The 20,379-nt window shown below is 35.2% G+C and overlaps 1 protein-coding gene across 1 annotated transcript in view; it reads left to right on the forward strand.

Annotated features, from left to right (window-relative positions):
- Faf1 (Fas associated factor 1) overlaps nt 1–20,379 on the forward strand; it is a 335,197-nt gene that overhangs the window by 134,182 nt on the left and 180,636 nt on the right. The gene's annotated exons all lie outside the window — the stretch shown is intronic.

Genomic DNA, 20,379 nt, shown 5'->3' on the forward strand with positions numbered 1-20,379 from the left:
GAGGACTGCCAATTCTCATATTCAGACAATCTGACTTTAGAATCCACACTCTGCCTACACTGAGAAAGAGTGAGTGAGACCTTGAAAAAAATCCACTTTACTCTGAACTTGTTTACTAGTAAATGGAGGTATGTCAGGACCAGAGATACAATGAGTTGTTTTTTATTATTTTTACTGTAATATAATTATGTCATTTCTTTTCCTCTTCCTTTCGTTCCCCCCAACTCCTTGCAATTGTGGAAGAGGGGGCAGAAGGATTGTTAAAACCAGAATTTATTCAGTTAAAAAACCTGACTTTCCAGCCAAGATGTTAATCACCTTATTTAAGTCCATTCTTCATTCTTTACCCTTACTTCTCACTATCCTCTTCTAGCTTAACTCCAGCAGTAGCCCATTACTGAGTCGTCCATAATTTGATTCTTACATTTCTAGCCCAATCTAGTCTTCACATAGCAACATGAGTAGTATTCTTAAAATATATTAGGCTGGAGATATAGCTGAGTAATTGAGTACTTGCCTGGCAGGTTCAAGGCCTCATATTTAACACTTAACACTGTTAGAAAATGAAATGTGTTTATCCACTTTTAGACCCACTATACTATCTTAGCCAAAACAAAACTCAGGCTCTTTAACACCGACTACAGAGGTCTCATCTGAGCTAATGATTTCACATGATCTGGTCTCTTTCTGGCATATTTTGTTGTTGTTGTTCATTTGTTTTTTTTTTTCCCTCACTTAACCACCATAAAATATTACATTGGCTCCTTTATTTAGATGTACAAATCTCTGTGTGTCTCATAATCTTTATTTCTGCTGTTCTTTCTACCTGGGATATTTCTATGACCGACTCCTCATTCTTCAGATCTCATATGTTCTTCTTTGAAGAATCTTATTTGTCTCCATCTGTCCCAGTTTAATTAGCTTTCCATTCCTCGTTAGCTTTTTTTTTTCCCATTAAACATAGTTTATTTCTGTCATAGAGAAAGGATCACAAGTTATAATTCTGTTTACATACCAACAAGACCATCTCAATCCTTGGCACAACCTTAGCACCTACTTGAATAGCTGCAATAAAATTATACTGACTTTAAGAACCTCTTGAGTAAACTCACTCTATTCCTCTCTTATGTTGATCTAGCACTTTGCACTCCATCTGTAACCTGCTAACTGACCTTGAATAGTTATTCAGCTCCCTGTGCCTCAATTTTTCATCTCTGAGATAGTGATGTATCTCAGTATGTTCTTTTATAAATAATTATATTAATGCAATTAAAACTTAACACAATAATTAAAAATAAAACACTCACTTTTAAAAATATTAAAATAAAAGTTAGGAAAATCTTTTAATGCAGACTTAAGCAGAGAAAGGAAGATGAAGAAGATAGGGAGGAAGGAGAAGAGGAGAGAGAAAGGAATGGGCAGGTTCAGGAATGATAGTTGGTGTGGATTCCTCAAGAGAGGGTGTTCAGCACCCCTTGGTCCCTGGTTCTGGCCTCTTCCATCTATAAAATGATGTTTATTCTCTTTGTATCTGAGTGTTGAATGAACTTCTTCTTTTTCAGCTGCTTTTATCCTCCATGTGTGTATCTAAACAGCTCTTAAGGCCTCAAAGCCTGCCCTCTCCAGAGAAAAAAATGACTTTCTTTTTCCTCTTCACTTTTCCCTAAAGAGCCTGACTACAGAAAGGAAATATTCAGTGGTAAGGTCTCTTGCTGTGTGCTGAGCACCTAGTTTAGCAGCTTACAATAAATAGATGATTTGCAGGTAGAATTTTTCTCCGAGGAGGTAAACATATTAAAGATGAATTAGTAAGTGCCTCTGTTAGACTTTTCATCATGACTAAGGCATTAGAAAATAACTTAAAAGAAAGAGTGGTTTATGCTGGTTCATGGTTTCAGAGGTTTTAGTCCATTCTCACCTTGTTTCTAAGCTTATGGGAAGCACAACACCATGCTGGAGAGTACATTGCAGATCAAAACTGCTCACCTCGTGGTGCCTGGGAAATGGGCTGAATGGGGCCAGGGCAAGACATCCTTCAAGACACTCTCTTTGATGGATTTCTTCCAAATAGGCGTTACCGTCCACAATTCGAGTCCTCCCAGAAGTCTGTTTAAAATTTGACTCCATCACAGGATTAATCCATTGGTGAAAACAGAACCCTCATGATTCAGTCCTTCTGGACCTGACCTTCAAGTATGGCTTGTGTTCAAGACAAAGCCTTCCCTACCTGAGTCTTTGGAAGGGCACTTTAAATCTAAACCAGCCTGTAACAAAAACCTAGTGGTAGATAATGAGGACTGAGGTTAGTTTTACCTTTATGGCTGAGGGAATGCTTAAAGGTCTATCTGTTATAGAGTGGTTGACACATGATAGTTTATTTTTTTAAGTTTTAAAATGATTGAATAATAAGTAGTGCAACATAAGTCTATTGCTAAGCAGAATAAGCTGTTTGCTGGTTTCTTCTTTTGAGCTAGTTTTCTTGTCACTGCATCTACAGTGAGATGCAGTAGCAGCTACATCCAGTGGGAATAGTGTCTTTCTTCTGCGGTTTGTAATGTTAGTAGTGCCATTTAAAATTTGCATTTTCTATTACATGAAAAATCTTGACGCTGAATTAACTGAATCAGCTTTTGTCATGAATTTATCTTTAAACAAATAACTGGTGGCGAAGGAGGATAATGATGTTATTAATTTTAAAAGATGGGGTGAGTCAGATCATTCTAAGTGTAGTAGGATGCCTTTAGAGGTTTTAAATAGGGAAATCACACTATCCTGGTGTGTTTTTAAAAAATGCTGTTGTATATAGATTGTGGGAGGCAAAAGTGAGTGACAGAGATCACTAAGACAGTGTTATATTCCAGCTGGGAGATGATAGAGGTCTTGTTATGGATCAAAATAGGTGGATGGGAAGCTCAATAGGGGGGGATGATGATTATTTATAGATTTTTGATATAAATAATTGAGCAAATGGTAGTATTCTATTTCTGAAATGAAAGAAAACTATGTATAGAGATAGTTTCATTTATGTTATATTATCTTTTCATTGTCTGTTAAATAACTGAGTTGCACAAATCTGTAGGTGCTGCTTTTGTCATCTGTAAAGCAGAGGAGGGATTGCCCTCTCTTTAATAGGGTTGCTGGTGTATGTGTTGGTGTAAGAAAGCATGTGGGATTGGATGGTTAGTCAAATCAATAAAGCAATGAACAGGGTTGATAATTTGAATCTTATGTCTATACCTTTGAAGTAAACAGAACTGGCTTCATCAGTGATTTTGTTGCCATGTGTAGTAGTGGTCAAATACTGTGTATCGGTCGTCATATTGTTATATAAAGGATCTGGTATATAAAAATTATTTTTAAAATGTTAGCTAATTTTGCTTTATAGATTGTTCAGTTCTTGCCCTCGTCCATGTGTTTTGCTCATAAAAATTGTGGGTTTTTATTGATGAAATTATTAAGGCCACTCCACGTAGTTAAAAGGGAGGTTTATTTAGTGATGTAATTTACAAATGAAGGAATAGGTAGGTTACAGGGTCTGGGAAAGACGTAGCGCAGTCCGGTGGTGTTCTCTGTAGAACTCTGCTTGGTCTACCTCCAACCTCCAGGGTCCAGGAACCAAGACAGACAGTGCATCCAGATCTCCGGTCTTCAGGGTCCTCTCTTGGCCCCGCCTTGTAAGCGTGAGAGTTACCGAAGCCTCAGTGGGGTTTGGAACTTCCAGATCAAGGTTGGAGTGGCTACCCACTACAGGTTTTGTGAAGTGTATAGGCTGTAGAAAAAAGTTATATGGTCAAAACTGAGTGGAGCAATGAAGGGCTTGAAGTCAGTTGTTAGTTTTGAATGGATAGCAACTTTATTAAATAGTCTTAAACTATAAAAATGTTAAGTTTGTGTTTTCTCTTTTTAGTTAACATATTTGGTCAGATTTGTTTCACAGTACTCACTATTCTAAAGTTAATATAAACAGAAATAAGGACATTGTCATATAAATTCAGATTGATAACAGAAAGTGTAACAACAAGCTGGAGAGATGGCTCAGAGGTTAAGAGCACTGGCTGCTCTTCCAGAGGTTCAATTCCCAGCAACCACAGGATGGTTCACAACCATCATATAATGAGATATGATGCCCTCTGCCTGCATGCAGGCATATATGCAGGCAGAACCCTGTATACATAATAAATAAATCTTTTAAAAAAAGTGTAACAAAAAAAAATAAAAAAAGTGTAACAACAAAATTTCCATCACAGTAGTTTCTAAAAATTATCCCCAAAATATAGGAATAACATTTTTATGTAAATTATTCAGGAACTTATAAATCTTAAAAATTAAAACACAAATAACACTCTGGCTTGTATGGAGTTTTTAAAGATAAGTACATAGAAATGGAGTGGGTAGATTGAAGGGCACATTCATATTATTTTGATACTGCCTAAATGCCTCTCAAAGAAAGTTTGCCTATTTCTTTATCTTCCAGCATTATGTGAGCAGGCTCTTTATTTATACTACATTATTCTTACCAACAGCAGAGCATATAACTATATTTAGGTTTGCCTAGTTGAAAGGAGAGAGTGGCACATTGTCTTACTTTTCTTAATTACGAGTGAAATTGAATGAGGAGGCTTATCTTAATAATATAGTTTAAGCTTTAGGTAAATTTTATACTCTTTCTTTATCTTAGATGCCTCATCTATAAATAGTATGGAAATAGTTGTTTAATCTATAAAATGCTTAGAAGAGTACTTAGATGTAGGAAGTGTTACTTAAATGTGTCTGCTAAATAAACTAGTTAATAAGTTTTAGTGCATATTGAATATATGCAGCTATTTAACCCTTTAGGATCTCAACTATAATTCAAACAATAATGTCTAAAGTTAAATATTAAGTAATGCTTTATAGAATGTAAAATATTTCTTTCAAAACAACTTGAATAAAAAGAAATTATTTTCATTTTCAAATGTTTCTGTGATTCATCTTTAGAAAACTAACACTTATTTGGAGTGATGGTGTGGTATTGTGATGTGTTAGGAGAAAACAGATTTTTGAAGTTAGAATAAAGTTCGAGTTATGTTTGTGACATAATAATCCAGGTCCCCCCACCCCCCCAAAAAAAAAAAGAATGATGTGAGCACGAAATGTTTAAAGTACCTGGATCAATGCCCTGGCACTCAATAAATGGGAGCTGCGGTTATTATAGTTGCTCTTCTCTGTGCCACCTAATACCTTATTGATGTCTTTAGCATTCTAACTGTCACACTGTATCATATTTGGTTTTGGGTGTAATTTTTAGAGGACTGTGAGTTCCCATAAGGCAAAGAGATCACATCTTTATCTGTTTTTATGTCTCCTGTAGGGTTTTGCAAACTTTCAATGCAAGATTATTGTTTGCTGCTGCTTAGAGATACATTTGAACTGTTGCCAATATTTAAAAACTAGAATATTTCACTTTTAAAACAAAAACAACTAATCAAAACTAGATCTCTTGACTTATCTTAAAGAACCAAAAAGTTTTGGTGGAGCTAAAGCCAGAGCTTTTATAGCAGCAGTTGGCTGGTCTTGAGTGGTCTTGGATAGGACATGGTCTTCAATTGATAATAGCCCCTAACAAACCAATACATTTTCTTCAAAGTAATACTGGGCATTTTCCTGTCACATTTCACTGTATTTGTTACTTGTCTGGTAGTTCTAGTCATTCACCTTTGAGATTGCTGCACTGGTAACTGTAAGAGAATCTAGAACTTAGGAAATGCTTGATGGTTGTTGTCTAGTTGAAGAACTGTATACATACAGAAGTATAGAAAATACACAATTGTATCACCCTGAAATGCACAAGATTAGAGGTTAAGCTTTCTGTAGCTTGGCAGTAGTAACATCTACTACCATCATCTTTTCTTTTACAATGTACAGCATTATCGGATGAGCTGTAATGTTGAGGTGTCAGAGAGCAGTGCTCAGAGTAACCTGGCTTTCATTGGATGTGATTGCCAGGCTGACATGATTGAATTTACTCAACACTGGCATAATGCAGTGAAACATGACAAAAATAAAATATGATCAAATGGACTTTCCATTTATTTTGGAATGCATGACAATATCTATTCACTTGAGAAAAAACATACAAACAACACCCAACTGTGTTTGAAGACAAGATATCTTTGATCAGAATCTCTGAAATATCCCTTTGAGTTAGCTATCAGTAGAGTAAACTTTATTAATTTATACATGACAGTAATTTGGAATTTATGATTATTTAGTCTCATTGAACTAATGCATGCCCCAAATCTATGAAGGAAGAGTTCACCAAGGAAGGGAACAGGATGAATAACATTTCTTGGGTAGGGAGTGTGGTTAGGTTGGGGGTGGTGGATGAGGAAATGATTACAGAAAAAACAAATTTTCTGGTTTTAGTTTTCAGGGAGGTTTTATGATACAGTAAAGTAGAAAATGCCTCAGAGTCCTGTACATTGCCTTTTGGATACTACTTCTGCTACTTACTTGGCATTTAGGTCCTGAGTTTATTTTGTAAAGAAAGAATAAAGGCTGCATTGATCTAATCAGATAATATATAAATATATGTATGTAAAGTACTTGACAGATCCTTTACATTTCATGTTTTCTCTGCCTACTTTGTTTTATCAAGATTTCAACCTATTTTACATAGAAAACAACTAGAAGGAATCTTTACCATTCTTTGTGTCACTTACCTCTTAAGTTAACTTGCTCCACCCACTCCCACTTGTTCTTCCTTAATAACATACACATACTGAATGCATATAAGCTCCATGAAGGCAGAAACTCTGTCTTCGTCATTACTGTAGATTATTCCCTCTTTACATTAGATATTCAATACACGTTTGTTGTCTGGCTGGACAACTGAATGGATGCTCATGAATTATTAACACTCAAGTGAATGTGCTTCATAAAGCTGGAGCTGAGTGTTCAGTTTGTAAGTCCAAGGGGAAATTCTCTTTGCACTTGTTAGTAATATCTGTATATATTATCCCTAAGAAATATACACTAATTTATTGATACATAGTAATCACCCTAATTTACGTGGGTTTTAGTTTTTAAAGATTAATAAAGTGATGATCTACTTTGTGTAAGGAGGCAGATTTTTTTTTCAAGAAAAGCTCATTTATTTTTAATTATGTGTATGGGAATGTGTACATGAGTGCAGGTGCTCCTGGAGACCAGAAGTGTGGGATCTTTTGGAGCTGGAGTTATAGGCAATTGTTAGCTGTCTGATATGGGTCCTGCCTGCAAGAGCAGCACATGCTCTTAACCACTGAATTTTCTCCAGCTCCCTAGAGGCAGAAGTTTGGTATTAATTCTTAAGTGTTGCTTTTGGTCCCATCTATAGTTTTTCTCATTTCCTTTGTCTTTTTTTTTTTTTTAATTTACCTATTTATTTAAAAAACTCTGTGTCCTGTGTATGCATATTGTGAGCAACTATTTACATATTTTTGTTCTAACTACATTAAGTTCCTTAATGGAATAGAAGAGATTTGCTCTCCAGACATCCTTGCAGTTTCTTTGCCGTCCTAAAGGCACTTAGGTAAGAGTGACTGAATAAGGTGAGGCTTGAATTTTAGACTGGTGGTGACTACAGTACCCTTACACCTTCCATTCCTCTAAGCCTAACACGTGCACACCTGAAGGATTCTGCCCTCTTTCCTGTCCCCCAAGAATATTTTCAATTATTACTCTGTAAATAAAAAAAAAAAAAAAACCTGCCAGGAATATACATTTTATTTATTGTGGTAGCTTCTAAATTACTCTATAACAATCCTCAGGTAACTGTTTTTTAGAGTGAAGGAATTGATGAATACTTAGTTTCTAGGTTAAATAATGTGGCAGTTACCTAAGTCACACTACAAAGAAACTCTTGCCACCTTGACTATTTAATAGTTATAGCATAACTCATTATTGCTCCGATTTTTTTCAAAGTTATTTGCATTTTGAAATTTCTCTTCAATTTTGGAGTACTAAATACTTCCATTGATAGTTCTTAGATGGACCTTAAATTATTAAAACAATAAAAGTGTCACTATGAAAAAATAATTTAGCTGTATGATTTATACTTTTAGATATAGCAGAGACTATAAAGAAATAAGAATGAGGTAAAGTGTGTCAGTCTCACCCAGGTGTAATTTTATGTTGTCCTAGATGATCTACTTTCTTAGTCGTTTTAATATGTAGTACAATAGGAAAGCTACTTGCCATCAGCAGCAATTTAAGTTTAAATTAATTAAACAGCTTGAAAAGTTAAAAATTCTGTCGCTCAATTGGATGATCTACATTTCAAGTGCTCAGTAGCCACATGTGGCTTGTAGCAATTTCCTTGGATAGCACAATAAAAAGGACTTAGGCCATCACAGAAAGTTCTCTTAGTTTTAATAGAGTATCATCTATGTAACTCTACCCTTTGTCTTATCTCATTGTCATTAGAGGTTTTTATTTACATTTTAAAAATGAATTTTATCCTAAAAATACTAACATTTCTTAAAAATCTCATTTCCCCTGTATATTTATCAAGTGTGTATTTAGATCAAGATTTTTTTCCTTCTTTTTGCTTTATTATTTATCAAGATGGTCAACCCTTGAAAATTTCACCAATATTTAAAACTCTAGATATAGTTGAAGTAATGCCTTACTTATAAAGACAACATGACAATGTCTCTATGTGCCTCTTCTATCATATACAGTGAAAAAATAATAAGTTGTGATTTTCTTTCTTTATCTTATTAAGTAAATTATATGGTCATTTTTTATGGAGCTTCCATAGTTAGAGATGTAAAACAGCAATTTCTTGGTTCTATAGCATGACATAGTTCAGAGCTGAGATTAGAGAAACCCCGTAGAGTTGTTAATACTTGAGGGCATCCCCAACTAGAAAAGTATGTGAATTTAGGCATGGGAGGAAGGAAGGATCTGCTTTAAATTTAGTGTAGGGTCACTGAATCTTAATGATAGATTAAACAAGGGAGGTAGAATAATGAATAGGGGTATGCTGTGTGTAGCACTAATACCAGAAGTCCATGGTTTGTGGCGGTTTTTTATGTCCTTTCCCATATGGTTTTTGAATAGAGCAGGTTATGGCAGGGATGAGCTAAGGAATAGCTTTGTTAATGAATAAATAGGAGTAATTTTTTTTAACAGGAGACTTCAGACAGTTTGTTTAGAATGTGTACTTATTTAATGAATTATGTCATTAATTTTTTTTCCATTTTAATAATATATCAAGTGATAATGCTAAGGTGTTCCTCGTATTTTCTTTCTAAATAAGCTATATCTACATTTTAAAGCCAGCCTTAACAGCGAAACCCTTGGGTTAGGATCTTAAGTGCCTTAATTAAAAGCCAGTTAAATGGAGCTTCTGAACATTGGCAGCCTCATTCCTTGTAGTTTGATGTGTATTAAGCTTTCGTTTATAGTGTCCATTCACTTGGTATTTGGAGCCAGTTTCCAACTCTGTTTCATTCAAAAATCAAAGTTAACTAGGTGTGTACTTTTGTGCTTGTCCTTTTGTAACTTTGCTCTTGGCCAATGCAGCTATTTTTCTGAAGATGGGCTCTTTACTCTTTCACCTACATCTCTCTTAGAATAATGGTGAAATCTGATCATGAAAAGTGGCAAGTTCGAATTTTAAAGTCTGATCAAGTGTACTGTTAAATATCGTGGGGGTTGTTCTTTGGAGAAACTTAGTTTACATTTCCTAAAGGAGAGATTAAGTAGGTTGTCTCTGGTGCCCAAGTTAAGCAGAGTCAAGGGAAATGCAACTCTCCTGACTCCAGAGCTCCAAATGCAAACACTGGCCTAGTTGTTCCCAAACTTTCTTCTTGATGTGGGTGACTTGAATGGTTTATTTTCACTTGATGAACCACACCCCCAGGCCACTTTAGTATTCATGGCAGACCCCAACACTAAGTCCCTTTGTTGTCTTTGTTATTTGCATTTTTTTTGTTAACAAGAAAAGATAAAATTATTAGGGACCTGATTATAGGCTGAAGTTCTATTGCTGATGGTTCCCACCACTTTTTTCACATCTCAGAGAAAGCAAAGGCTAGGATGGGCAGTAGAATGCAGTAAAGCAAACATAAACCTCATGTCTGAGCTTCAGTGTGATATTGCCAGAGTAAGAAAGGATTTATAGAGTTTTTTTTTTTTTTTTTGGTGTGGGTGGGTGGGGGGTGTTGTTTTCCCACATTATAAAATTGTTATTTGCCTAAACCTCATCAACATTTAAATTTTTGAAATGCTTACTCAACTGTCCTCACTGGTTAAGAGTGTTTGAAATCTGCTTTATCATTGTAACTTAGACATTAACTGAATGAAGGATATTTAAACAAGTAACTTTAATTTACCTGAAATAAAAAAGAAATTCAATTCTATTTAAAAAAAAAGATGTGCCTGGTAGTTTAAAAGCATTGCCCATATCTTCTTTCTTACATATAAAATTTCATTTTAGAACTCACAGACGTAGCAGATATAACATAGCTATTTCTAATAAGAATTTCACTTATCCAAATCAAAGGCATAGAAAAGGAGTTGGTAAGACTGTCCATTGGTTGAGAGAGAGAGAAAACTGGAATAGCAAGGTAGGGAAGAATTGATCTACTGTACATTGTCTAAGTAAGAGTAGCAATGCCATAGTGTGAATCTCACCGTATTCTTTTACTCCAGTTGAAACCTTTGAGGGAGACTCAGAAGGCATTGGTTGGTGATGATAAGAGGAATGTTTGCTGATAGTCAAATGAGAAAGCTTACTTAATATTATCTTAATATTCTTTTCTTCTTTTGCTTTGGTTTATTTCTTTGGATGATTGTCGGTCTTGCTGTTTCTCTCTCAGTTATTTGTGACCCCAGGAACTGCCCTCTTACCATGGAAGCAACAGTCAGTTACGTAATAATAACCAGTTGCTATTTGCTCTGGCAGTTTTTCTTTCTAAATAGCACTTATCAGCACAAAAATTGACAGCCAGCAGCTGTACTTCATTGCTTGTTCAGTACAACAGCTGTGAAAAGGTTTTCTTGTTCTCGTGATAGAGACTGCCTATAGTTAGTCACTCTCACTTCTTCCTACTTGATGACCACTGTTTAGAGTAAGTGTGAATGAATGGTCTCATAGAAAATTCATAAATGTGACTCTCTGTGGTAGTACATGACAGTAATCCCAGCACTCTGAACATTTAGGCTGAGTCAAGGGAGTACCAGGCCAGACTGGATTAGGTAGTGAGATCCTGTCTTGAAGAAGAACATAAGAAAATTCCTTATTTACAATTATAAAAGTGTTGAATGGAAAGAATTTTAAAAATAACTCACCACAGCCGGGCGGTGGTGGCGCACGCCTTTAATCCCAGCACTCGGGAGGCAGAGCCAGGTGGATCTCTGTGAGTTCGAGGCCAGCCTGGGCTACCAAGTGAGTTCCAGGAAAGGCGCAAAGCTACACAGAGAAACCCTGTCTCGAAAAACCAAAAAAAAAAAAAAAAAAAAAACTCACCACAACCTTTATTTTACAGACAAAATTCAGGTAAGAAATCTATTGTAATTATGAAAGAATCTAGACCCTAGAGTTTCATAGAGTTACTCTGTACTCACATTTGCTGAGTGGAGGAATCTTGAACCAATTACTTTATGGAGCCTCAGCTTTTGTACTTGTAAAATAAATATAACAATGCAAGTAAAGGTTATTGTGGGCATGATACAGTAATATAGACTAGGAACTACTGACTATCATTACTTGTTCAGTTTTCTCTCCCATTTCTGTACTCAGCACCATCCAGATAATTCATAGGACAACTGAAATAAAAACCCAGGTTGTTCTGGTGCAAGTTTCTTTACTTTGCATAAAAACATTTAAAAAATTTCTCCTTAAAGTTGAAAAGAGAAATTATATAGAAATGTGAAATGAGTCATAATCTCATGATATAGAAAGAACAAAATTGAGTATTTGTTATATATCTTTATGGTTTTCTATGAATAATATAGTGTGGATATGTGCACATATATGCAAGCAACAATGAACATTATTTTGCAATCTTTTTTTCTTTTTTCGTGGTACTGGGAATTAAACGTGGGGCATTGTGTATAATAGGCAAGCCCTCAAAACTGAGCTGTATCTTCAGCTCCTAGCTTTAAAAAATGTTAGCATCTATTAATTGCACATAATAATGAGTTTGATCATGACATTTTCATACATATGTATAATGTATTTCCATCATACTCATTCCCTGCTAGCTTCCCTTGTCTTTTGTCTCTCTCCATTTCCCATTAAGCTCTTTATCTTTCCAGCTAGTCCCCATCTATTTTCATATCTTGTTTTTTAATTTATTATTTTTTTTAATCCAGTGAGTTTCATTAGGGTTGTTTGCAGGAACAAGTATTTTATACCATTCGCTATACCACAGAAGAAAATGTCATAGGGAGGGGTGAGGCCTTATTATCTCCTCTCCCCTCCATGACAGTGTGTGTTGTTAATCCCAATCTTGAGATCTTCTGCAGGTAATTACATCTGCTGTGAGTGCCAGAGTGCTGCAGCTGTTATGTTCAGAAGTCAGCCTTCCACACCTCTCCCCTACTTCTATGGCTCTTAATACCCACCCCCCCTTCTGTAATTTTTCCTGAGCTTTGGAGGAGGTGATGCAGATGTCCTATTTCTGGCTGTAGCCCCTAGTTTTTAACATCTTCTACATCAAGAAGTAGCTTTTTTTTTCCCCTATAAAGGGATAATAAAGTTTTTAAAACTTTCAAGATACAGTGTGTTGGTTCTACTCAACTCTGCTAATACTGAAGCACCAGAGACCATATGAAAACAAATAGGAATGGTGAGGTCCTAGTATAATTTGCTGGTAGAAACAAACGGCACAGGTTTCCTGGCCTTTGGGATACACTTTGCATGCTCTGCTTTAATGTCATAAAACTGGGGTCTTTGCATTTGATGGAGCCCTTTTCTTTTATTTCAAGTGGGCTTTAACTCAGAGGTTAAGGTGCTGGAATCTCACAGCCCCAGAAAATGTTCACTGAGTGAATGGTTCCAGATTCTTTTCTTACAAATTCAAAGAATGAAATTTATGGATCATTAGAAGGCCAAGTCTTAAAATTTTGTTATAGAAAGCTTAAGTGAGAAGCCAGTTCCTATGATGTAGCAGAAATAGTCCATAAAACTGCTATATGGCTTTTTAGGGCTATTGGCTGACTAGGGTAGAGCACATCCACTAGGTGTACAGGTGCTCTTAGTTTGGGCCAAGTCCTCCTTGCTCTAAAACTGCCTGACTAGTTGCTCTCTGCTCTCTCAGCACAGTCACTTTAGTGTTGCATATTTCCTTTATTTAACTATCTTACTTCTAGATTAGATTGTACCAGTCTTGTGTTTGGTGGACAAGGCTACGGTGAATATGCTTGTATCTAAGTATTTGTTAACATGTATAATATCCTTGAAATTAACCAGTGCATTGCTTTTGGAACATCTTGTTTTACCCATTGAAATTCAAATTTAAAATCAAAACATTTCTGACTTACAAGTACTTTCTGGTTCATGCACAATCTTTTGTCTTGTCTTTTTTGTTGCCCTCTCTTCTTCTGGGATCTGACTCAGAGCTTTGCCTATGCTGAACACGTGCTCTACCATTGGTAGACTAGGACATAAATTGAACCAGTAGGACTGATATATAAATTGGACTTTATAGAATGAATATCATCTAACATAAGACTCTTGAAAATATTCTCATATTGTGGCAGTTATTTCTAGGTTTTTACTTATTAATTGGCATTTTCCTTCCTGATGGTACAAACTCATTTATTTCATTTTATGTGGGGAGAATTTTAAGAGAATTTAAAATACCTGCTGTTTTATTCACTATAGGCAGTAAACCAACCATTTTCTTCCATGATATTTATTAGTCTGTCATGAGCTCACTATGAGAGAAATATAGATGAAAACACTTGTGACTTTCCACAATATCAGAATTTATTGAAAGACAGTGAATTTACTAGGTTCAGGGATTTCAGTGAGAGTAGTTTGCCATCCAATTTCACCTACCTTATAGGATTTCTAGAAATTTATTCATTCTTAAAAGGGACAGGGCCCCTTAAGCATAGACTTTGAAGGTTTTAAAAATCAGTTAACTAAAGAGGTATGGCTAGGGCTGGAGAGATGGCTCAGAGGTTAAGAGCACTGCTTGTTCTTCCAGAGGTCCTGAGTTCAATTCCCAGCAACCACATGGTGGCTCACAACCATCTGTAATGAGATCTGGTGCCCTCTTCTGGCCTGCAGTCATACATGTATACATAATAAATAAATAAATCTTAAAAAAAAAAAAAGTATGGCTATATGGAGGAACCTGTATATAAAATTTCTAATTTTCAAACTTCAGACCGGTAAGAGTGGGATGCACAGGGCCTGGGAATATGCATCTCTGATTCCTCCCAGCTGATAACACTACTGCTTAGAGAACTACTGTTGTAGAAAATCATTGACCTCATTTATTTATAATATCATTATCAACTTCTCACTTTCTCCAAAACCTCTTCTAATCCACTAAGTTCTTAATATTTAGCCTTTTTAACATTTGTGATATATAGCCTATTTTCTCATCTATGAATTTTTATAGTTCTTTCAGAATTAGGTTTTGAGAACTAGGAATGTAGCTCAGTTGGTAAAGTGATTACAGAACATGCATGAAGCCATGGATTATTTCCATAGCACCACATAAGCCTGGTGTGGTGGTGTATACCTGGTAATGGAGTCAGGGGGATCAGAATATTTGAAGTCATTCTGTTCTACACAGTTCTAGGCCAGCTTGGGATACCAAGACTTAAGAAAAAAGTCTTTTATCTTAAAAAATAGACTTAAATTTTAAGTAGCTATAAACTTAGTTTTATTTAAATCCTCAACTTAAGTTAGTTTGGTTTAAATGTAATGTAGCTTTTGTAATTTTTATTTTCATCAAGGTTTCAGTATAATGACCATGTTTCTAGTGGAAATGCCTAATCTTATTTTTGGTAGTTTTTCATGATGGCCAAAATCCATTTACAATTACATGTGTTTAAACTAGATTCTGTACTTGATTCACTTTATTATCACCATCCCAATAACCTAGTAAAATGCCTGCTGCCCTGTTTCATTATAGGGAAGAAGCAAAATACATTTTGTAAGTATGGTAAAAGCAGAACTAAGGTACAGTTGTTAAAGTGAAGAATTCATTTAGAATCACAAGATGTTTTAAAAGTGCAGAATACAGTTTGTTCAAGTCTGGTTGAAAAGCATTTGAATTTTATAGGCCTCTTCATTGTTTTCTGGAAAGATGGTATTTGAGAAAAAGAAATTCTTGAGTTACTGTTTTTATGAGGAGAAAATTGCTTGGTCTTTTAATGGTTAATGAGAAGAAGTAATAGTTAAACACTTGGAGCATTGATTTCTGATTTGAATTCTCTAACACAGGCCAGCCCTGGGGGAAGGGGGAAAGCTTGCTAATTAACATTTGATTACTGATGCCACCTTCTCATTCCCCTTGCACCATCCGGTTTCAAACGCTTTTTTGTTCAGGAAGGATTTTTAGACTTGCATCTTAGTAAAACAAATCCATGTGCAACTGCAGTGCATGTACAATATGTTAAAAAGAAGAAAAAGGAAAGGCATTAGATATGTAGTATGTGTTCAAAGCCCTTTCGTTCTGAATCAGAAGTGATTGGTTTCTTAACTACACAAGCCTTTCAGAGCACAAGAGATTGCCAGGAAACTGAGATTCGGCCTGGTTGTGTGCCTTGTTTTGATTTAAACAGACCACAGCAAACACTTACTTGTTTCATGCTGTTGCAGTTCATAGTTCGATCTATTTCAAATTTGGATAAGCTCAGGTTCTGCTATGTCCAGAAGCCTTTTTTCTTGTAACAGTGGCAGGAAAATCATATTGGATGCCTGCAGTTTCATGATACTGTCTGTAAAGATAATAATGTGTGCTGGTATCTTAATTCAGAAAATCCAGGACCAATTTGAAACTGTTCTGAACCCATATCAGTTAAATGTATTTTTCCTACATTAAATGTTAAATAAATAAAAACTAAAGGGCCCAATTTCAAAGATTTTCAGTGAAGTGAATTAAAAAAATCTTTCCAACTGTTAACACATAGGTAGCAGTTTTCTGACCAGGCCATTGTCTCACTGATGGCATAGTTGAAGGAATAGTTACTTCAAAAACTGTGTGGCAGGCTTTATTTTAAAATGACATCTTGTGAGGGGAAACTATTAATTAGGTTTTTATTAAGGTATAAGAAAAATAAAGACTAAGAATTTTCTTTATCCAAGAAAAAATTATTTAATGCTTCTATATCTGTATTTCTCATCTGGAATTATTTGCATTTTTCTCTTTGATGTCTGTTATACTTACTGATTCTACTGCCATTCTTCCATTTTAGAAAATTAAGGCTTGAGTCTGAATGGTTGTAAACGCCCTAATTATGTCCTTGTCTTGCATATGCTTAGCTCTTCTTATTCTGCACCCAGGATTAACTCCAGTATCTTCATGAAATCATAGGATTTTATAGCATTGAAAAGCAGAAATGATCATGTTTTATTCTTTTCTAAGGTTGAGTGAACTGAATCTCAGAAAGGCTGCACCAATTTGCCTACAGTAATAGCTGTGGGATTAGAATTAGAACTCGAGTTATGCCTTAGCACATACCTGGGCGGCATTTAAAATTCCCCGAGAAAAGTTTTGACAGTTTTATCAGTATTTAGTTCACAAGCAAAGCCTTTACGATAACTGACAGTGTTACCTACTAAACTTAATAGGCTTTTTTGTTTCAGTTGGAATAACTAAGAACAACTCATTTAAATTTAATCTCACTTGAGTCAAAATTTTAAAGTTCAGCATTTAGTAGGGTAATTTTCCTAAGAATGTTTCTCTAAGAAATTCTAGTGAAATTTCACTCAAAGAACTGTTTGAAATTTTAAGTGAATTTAAAAGAAAACTTGGGGAAAGATGATTTCTTATGAATATACTTATACTGAGCATGCCATCATAAAATGGTCCTTTCTCCAGTGCTATGTTTAATATTAAAATCTCCATAGATATTGAGGAACTATGAATTTTAAAGTAGAGGAAATTAGCATTTTAAAAAATTATTGTAGTATTTAGATACATGTTAACAATGAAAGTAACTAATAATCAGCGTCATATCCTACACTTTCTCAGGTTATTCTGGTGTGTGTGTGTGTGTGTGTGTGTGTGTGTGTGTGTGTGTGTGTGTGTGTGTTGTATACTCATCTGAAGCAGTGGAGAAAAATTCTCTTTAAAAAATTTAGAAAGCAAATTCCAGAAAAATCTATGGTTAGTCTAGAACTTGAAATTCAAATATAGTATAGTTCATTTGAATGTTCAGCTGGCAACTATAGTATTTATTATAGTCATTCAGAGCTAATGGAAACATTGCATGGTTTAGCAGCCTCAAATCTCATAGATTTAGAGCTTAACACTAAGCAAGAATTGAAAAGATTTTGAAGGTTCAGCATGATTTTGAGCCAGTGCTGATCAAGAAAATATGTAAGACAAAAAGTCCCTTAGGAAATGTTACCCAGTGAAGTGTCACTTGTTCTTACTTAACTGGAATTTAACAGTCTCTAAAGATGAAGCTGCGTCAGAAATGGCACAGTATTATCAGCTGAGAATGTCAACTACAGTGAACCCACCTCTGCGTATTCTACCTTTCTCAGATACTCACAATCTCTCAATTACTTCCTTTCCTCTCTTTTCTCATGGCTTTCTCACCTCATCCCATTTTCTATTTTCTTTTCCTGTTCTCTCCATCATCCTTATCTCCTGTTCTTTTGCCCACCTCCTTGCTTCTCTCCACTTCTTTTCTCTTTAGTCTCTCTCCTTCTCTAGGAGAACTGTGTCTTTGATCTGCTTCATAGGAACTTCAAATTCATCTGCATTATTTTATACACAACTATGTTTTGTCATTCAAGTTCCTCAAAGACTACTTAAAAAATAATTACTTGTACATTTGCTTTGAGTACTAAGTAATTTTTTCCTTCACTGTACATTTGTGACTTAAACTCATCAGTAAAGGCAATGGACTTTTTATATCTCTTTTACTAAACTCACTATTTTGATGTCTCTGTTACCACTTTGCTTTATAATGGTAAAGTCTGCCTATAGTTACAGCATGGACTTAAGTTTGAAAAGCCAATTTGTTTTCACTTAAATTGCTGTTTAATGATTGTGGTTTAGCATGAGATTCTTTTGTCATAATCTGAGAGTACTTTGTGAATTTAGCCTTTGCACTGGAACAATCAAACATTAGCCTAATATGCTTTACATGGTACTCTCACAGCTAAGTTCTCTCTGCATTAACTGGTTTATTCTATGACAAGTTGCTTAACAGATGTCATTCTTGGAAGGACAATGAAGCCAAATACTTGTGCAATGGCTAACATTAATTTAACTTTGATCACTTTTGTTCAGCACATCAGTCTGGCGTTGTGCTTTATACCAACATAGCACTATAGCCAGAACATGCTTTTCAGGCTTAGAATAGCAGAGGAATGTCATTCAGTTCAGTGCAGTTATATATGAGTTAATGAAACAAGAAAATACTGTTTATTTCATAATAATGTATCATTGTTTTTTGGAATTAAGAAAGAATCTGTGGAATTTCACTCCAAAGTTACTTGTTTATGTGCCCATCGTCTTTGTGTAAGTTTCCAAAGATGGGGTAACCTCTCCACCTTTTCAACACATACATAGTTTTTTTTTTCTTTCTTTTGTTCGAAAATAGTTGGTGCTCTCTGGTGTATGTAGGCACTCAAAATTTAAATTTAAATAAAAAAAGTTTTGTCTTGAAGTATAAAGATTCCTTATACTTTCTTTTCTGTCTTTTGTCTTTTACGAATATAATGCTTTGGATTATTGACGTACCTTTGTCCCCAAGAGCACTAATACATAAGTGTGACTAAATAGACTCAACTAGTGAAAGTGTTTAAAGTTGGGTCCAGTTGCCTTTGGCTGAGTTGTTGGATTGGCAAGGACTGATCAAAATTTCCAAACTTGATGTGACGATTGTAAGAAAAATTTTGCACGGTAGCCTGAGCATTGCTGAGAGGCTCTGGAGAAAAGCTGCTTGTTTAAATTGAGTGGGGATCAAGCTGTGTCCCACACTCCTCAGATCTCATGGTGATTCTTTTTCTTCCTCAGGTGTACATTAGAGATAAAATTAGGTTGAGTTCCATGTTTTGTTTTGTTTTTTCCTTAGTGTGCACATATCTCTGTTTCACTGGAAGGGTAACTTAGATGTGTTTGTGTATAATAAAGAGTAACATGATAACAAAATGCTGTAGCTAAACAGCACGACACTTTACAGTTCTGCATTTTAGAAGCATAAATTAGTGGAGTTTGTTGAGCAGCCATATTAAAGTCTTCGAAGATATGTGTAATATCTCAAAGTCAGCCTGGATGTTAGAGTATACTATCAGATGGACTGCCTCTTCATTATTATAATTAGAGAATTATTTTAATTGTAAATGAAGAATGAAATAGAATTTCTGTATGTTGTGTAGAAAAAAATGCTAAGAAATTAAAGAGAAGTATGATCCTCTGGGAGGTGTGGCTTTTCAGAGACCTTCTAAATTGTCCAAGCTGGTCCCTTACTCGAAGTCCTGCTGCCTTAAAATGGAGTACGGGAATTGCAGATGTGAGCCAACACCCTCAGCAAGATATGATCCTTCCTAAGTCACTGGACAGCAGATAGTTGAACTCTGCGTAACCTTGTTTTGATGACTTTACTCTTCTCCCTTTAAAGTGAAAGGTACAATATTGCTGTTAGGCAAGAATTTTAGCATTTTTATTCTTTGTTTGTTTCATTGCTTGTTTTGAGACAGGATCTCACTAAGTAGCTCTGACTGTCCTGGAATTCACTATGTAGCAATTATTTTTGTCTTTAGGGGAGGCTAAAATATGGTATTAATGGAAACCTCAGCTTTGTTTTTCATTTGGGATGATGTCAAAGAAATCACCTAACCTGCTTTATATTTGTTTTATGCCATTGAAACTAAAACATAAAGTAACTTCAGTCCCTTTCCACTTTAACCGAAATTCACTTTCTTCTCATTAATGAAAACTTGAAATATACCTTTGTTTGATCATAAAGTTTTAAAATTAAGTTACTTATAAACATTTATAAACGTAGTCAGCTTTCAGTGAACCATTGCCTGAAGTTTCTTAACTGAAAAGTTACTTGAAGTCAGCCAGTGATCAAAAACCAGTCATGATGGGTCTGGAGAGATGTCTCAGTGCTTAAGAGTATGTACTGCACTTGCAGAGAACTTGAGTTTTGTTTTGGGGTTGGTTTTCTTGTTTGTTTACAACTGTTTTTATTTATTTTTTG

Source organism: Peromyscus eremicus, chromosome 2 (genome assembly GCF_949786415.1).
Source record: "Peromyscus eremicus chromosome 2, PerEre_H2_v1, whole genome shotgun sequence".
Taxonomy (NCBI): Eukaryota; Metazoa; Chordata; class Mammalia; order Rodentia; family Cricetidae; genus Peromyscus; species Peromyscus eremicus.